General features: G+C 34.7%; 1 long non-coding RNA gene across 1 annotated transcript; it reads left to right on the plus strand.

Moving 5' to 3' along the window:
* Window positions 1–4,491: 4,491 nt before the first annotated feature.
* On the plus strand, window positions 4,492–4,699 carry LOC111635897. Its single transcript, XR_002758455.1, has 2 exons — window positions 4,492–4,553; window positions 4,642–4,699. It is a non-coding gene; the product is annotated as an uncharacterized LOC111635897 (long non-coding RNA).
* Window positions 4,700–5,129: the final 430 nt, after the last annotated feature.

Raw genomic sequence — 5,129 nt, forward strand, 5'->3', positions numbered from 1 at the left:
AAAAAGTAATTGTCTGCCCGTTCATATTGATTTAGGTTATATGCACGCACTTACAGGGACATCCAGAGGAGGGATAATCACGGGATCCTGATTATCTAGGAAATCATATACATTTTCGTTTAGTTTTAATTTGCTATGGGGCCCCAATATGTATTATTCCAAGGACCTCCTGAGTGGTTCTACTTGCACTAATTGTTTATACATCTACTCGTAAACAATGTTTACGAATATAAAATTTCCTTGTATTATCTTTCTACTTGTTTATAGAGTTTCTATTGTATAGATGAGTAGAATTGGCGGTATTTTTAGAAGTGACGTAACAGTTGTTCCCACTAATCTCCTTACACTCGGTTGACTAGTAGATGGGCCCCCTCCATCCTTGAAAGGTTGATGTAAGAACCAGCTGTGGGAAGAATTGAGCTTTAAGCTTGTCACATCTTTTCTCCTGTTACTGTATTTTGAAGTTTCTTATCACAGAATATGTTTTATTATTTGCATAAATATGCAAATTACCTGGAAATTATCCAAATTACACTATTTCGTATAGAAAACGCATTGTTCTAAACTCATTTTATCAGTCGTATTCTAAGTGTTCCCTTAATACAAGGTACAAAACACGGTTAATTAACTTTTGAGTCACTGTGTATAATACTTCACGTCATTCAGAATTGAGATAAATGAATTGGAGTCTTGCAACATGGTATTCCATCCATTTCTGAAAGCCACGATGAACCCAATGATCTCGATGATGATTACAGTTGAGCAATAGCTGATCCAGAAATATCTAGGTGGTGTGCGGAAAGGAAATTATCAGAAGTATTGGGTTTTACTCGAGAAAAAACCCTAAGAAGGGGGTGCAGTGCCCTGCGTACCTCCCAAATCCGGCCCTGCAATTGATTTCATATTAAATGCCGTTAATTAACTTTTTATATGCTCAAATACTAGACAATTCATAGCATTTTTCTTCGAAATATGTGTGTGTATGGGAGGTCCACCTCTCTCTCTCTATAGCGGTCTCCCCAACTTGCAACGTAAACGGATTCTCATGTTAATGTTTTCTTTTCGAGACAGCTGAGCTGCAGGTGTTCCTGTTTTTATAAAAACTTGATTCTAGGAATTCCATCCCGGCCGATGTTGTGGAAGTAACTTGGATTGACACACAATCGGGGATGATGAATAACAGGAACGACAAGTGGGAGGAGGAGACTGCTGAATAGAATGTGGGAACCATTCTGATCGCGCGATAGATTATTAATCATTCTCTAGAGGAATATCAATAGAAAAAAATCTAGATATAGGGTCTAAAATCCTCGATCTTTATTATTAGTTTTTTAATCCTCAATAAAATCCTTTTGCTAATTGATTAATTCTTAGTAGGGTCGTCGAGAGCTTATATGGGGCCCGGGAATAGAGCTAGCTCCTTTTGCCTTTTAGAGAGACCAAATGAAATACGTAGAATGTTTCTTTAAAAAGCAGTTTTAAAGTTTTTCTGTTAGTAAAAATAATAAGTTTATAAAGATAGGAACCACTGTGGGATCCATAGTGAACCTGTACAGTTCCTATGGCGAGAGGGAAAGACGGTGCTGTGATAAGTCCCCTGTGACCCATAGTATGGACCACAGGGGGTTTAGGAAGATTAGATAATTTAACTAACATTCTCCGAAAAGCAACAGGGGGGACACGTGCCTTGGTCCCCCTGAATTTGCCTTGAGCAGCACCCATATTCTCAAAATCCTAGATTGACAGGGCCCTAAATTTTCTCCGGGCACAGGAAAATTCCCAGTTCACCTCTCTCGACGGCCCTGAATTCTTCCTAGATATTAAGGATTCATTATAAACGTTTATTTAAATGATTCATTGTATTCATTAATTTATGATTCATTGTACTCGTACTGTATTAGTAGGTTAGCCAGAGAAGAGGAGTCTTAGGCGGCTCTGCCCCGTACTTATTTAATTACATAAGTACAGGAAAAAGTTGTGAATGCGATAAATGCACTTACATTCTCACATATACAATACCTAAACGTGTGCTCTTCGTCCACAAGGCTAGCTAGAGGTATAGAAATGAATGTAGGTTTGCACGTTCTAATTCGGGTCTCCCCTAATTATTTACAAATTAATGAATAAAATCAAATGTACACATTACAATACAATAGAATTTTGCAAGCACACTTTCTATTTGACATCGATAAATTGAAATATAACCTGTAACATTATTTAAATTGGTGCTTTCCGGAACAGGTTCTTAGAACAAACCAGAATTGTTTATGATGATAATGAAGATGCTTACGAAAACGATGATAAAATTGGCTTATATGTGCAAGGAATATATATATAGTAAAACCTGTGTAAACCGGAATCGCGCGGTTAAATGATTAATTAATCTTACGTTCTGCGACAAAGTGACCGTACAGGTAAGAGTCAGTATAAGGGTACAACCAAGGTCATTTGGGCCAAGGGTCTAAACTTAACTACTTTCGATTATGTAGGAGTTTCGGTATCCAAGGATAACAAGAATCTCACGTGGCATATTTGAAGTCATGCGGTACGTAAATACATCTGTTGCTACTCTCTGGTAGGGCCGTCAGCGCTTGTATGAGACCTTTTCGCGGGCCTCCTTTTGACATTTTTCGTTAGTAAAAATAATAATAAATTTACAGAGATGTTATTACATTATGAGTCCCCAAATTTTTTCCCTAAGATGAAAACATCCTCAGCTCCTTCTCGACGTTAGGCGCTTACATACGATGCGAAGAATGAATGTGCAACGTAAGCTTCCCATTGCTATTGGATACCGAAAGAAAGACAAGACCTTCCTAGGTGCCGAACAGAGAGAAAATATAAGATTTATGTTTATTTTTTAATGCATAAAATCTGATAAGGAAAGAAACTTTAGCTGTATTACTTTCATAAGTGGTGGAAACCTGTATTTACTTGACTTAGTCCGTTTTTTTTTTTTTTTGGCTCCGAGAGAGATGGAACCTCACACCGAATCATAGTAAACTGCTTTCTGATAGTATAGGAGTGCCCCGAAAGCCTTGCTATATCGCGGAATCTCAATATAAAGCCCCATATCTGTATGAAAATTTTGGTTTAGCATAGTCTTACGAGAGCCTGAGAGATCGAGCCTGTTAAAAACGCTCGAATATTTCAAAAATCATTATAATTATCCCTTTAATTCGGCTTAATTGATATTTAATAATAATCTTCACCAGCATTCGTTTGTTATTCAGAGCAGACAGCGTGAAAGTAGTTTGAACTTGAACTTCATGACATACCCGATTTATATAATAATTTATTATTAATCTGCAACTCCTACGTTGAAGATAAATTACGTCATAATACTTCATCTAAAGTGCAGTTTTCACGAATTATAATAAATTATCCGCTATTTATATGAATATAAATAAAACTTCCTCCCCTCTTCTGGTAGATTTCGCATTTTTTTACATTCCCCTAACATGAGGCTTCGTTGAAAGCGGACAATCTCTTAAAAGAGGGGACATTAATCTTGTTAGAACCTCCCTACACCGCTTTATTTTGTATCACAGCTGGAGCAGTGTCGTGGCCAGGAGTAAATCATTGGGGGGAGCTAGAGGGGCAAACTAAAACAATTGGTATTTTTCTTTTTCCCGGCTAGCACTGCTACAGTTTAAGTGTAAAAGTAACAGTAGCCTATGTTTATGTGATGAAAGCATTATGTATACTGCATATGACATAAATTGAAGGGACTTATCCACCTCAGCACCCCCCGTTTTTACTTGAAAATGATCGCAAAATATAATAAATTTGATCTAAAAATATCTTTCCATCCTACAGACATACCTGTAATGTGTTCAGTTAAGCCCACAACAGGGTGTTACATAGTCAGAGATGAAGCTTGATATATCTATGTGATTTCGGAGGAATGTAGGTTTGGGTCTGATGGACTTGAACTTGAGTAGCATGAGCAATTGAGATATTACCTTTGTGACCACCATTTTTTTTAACTCTTTTTGCCTTGTGGACTCTACGAGAATCTTTAGCAAGCCCATTAACGGTTTTCCAGGTGCACAATGGGGTGGTGAAGGATACAGCCACCCACGCCACCTTTTCTCAATGCTAGAACTCTTTGCGGCATGCCGTCAATCAGTTAGTTTATCTAACTTTGATCCATTCACATCTATTCAACAATGTTATATGTTAATATTATGTGTAAAACACAGTATAAATGCAAAGTTTGTTGATTTACATCTTTAATAAATCATTTAATTGTACATTTTTCCAATTAAAATAACTGTTTTATATCTTACACATTCAACGAAACTTACAATTAAACTTTTATAATATAGAATATAAAAATTCTTAAATCTCAAACTATATAAAAAGTCCTAAATGTATGATTATAACAATATTTAATTACAATTTAAATGTTTATAANAGATCATTTTATAATAATGCAGATTTGTATATTAATAAATTACTTTTTAATTCTGTATTATAATTTGTTACAGTTGAGACTTATGCAGAATGAGCTCAATGTGGAAGAAGTAGTAAAAGATAGAAGTTTAAAGGTGTTGTTTTCATTTTTTAAGTTTTAAACGCTAATTAATAATAATTATTTTCTCATAGTTTCTTCTTTTTTTTTAATTTTAATTTTAGGTATTTTATGAAAGATGTCGATCCTTTTACAAACCACCCGATTTCAAATTATGAGAAAGAAAATTTTAGTTTCCATAATCCGAGAAACATAATCCACTTCACAGAATCAGTTCATCCATCTTAAGCCATGATTTATGAAGTGCCACGACAGTAAAGTAGGAACTTATGATTTATATCAGCAAAATTTAGAAAACTGTACAATAATTTTTTTATTCATGTTCTATTTTGAAAACAATGTTATACAACTAGAAAGTTATAAATTTACTTTAGTAATGAAAATATAATAAATTTTTCTATATCGTTTCTCAAATCATTATTAAAATTTTTACAAGCTCTATCAAAAGTAATGTGCATTTAATAATAATTCTATCAATTAACATTTTTATACCATTTTAATTAATATGCAATGTAAACCATACATTAGTTTAATTGGGAATATATTCAACTTTCTTCATCTACATGGTGTCTCGTAAGCCTGGATCCATAGA

The sequence above is a fragment of the Centruroides sculpturatus genome, unplaced genomic scaffold, assembly GCF_000671375.1.
Source record: "Centruroides sculpturatus isolate CEXI.00-Female unplaced genomic scaffold, Cexi_2.0 scaffold1006, whole genome shotgun sequence".
Taxonomy (NCBI): domain Eukaryota; kingdom Metazoa; phylum Arthropoda; class Arachnida; order Scorpiones; family Buthidae; genus Centruroides; species Centruroides sculpturatus.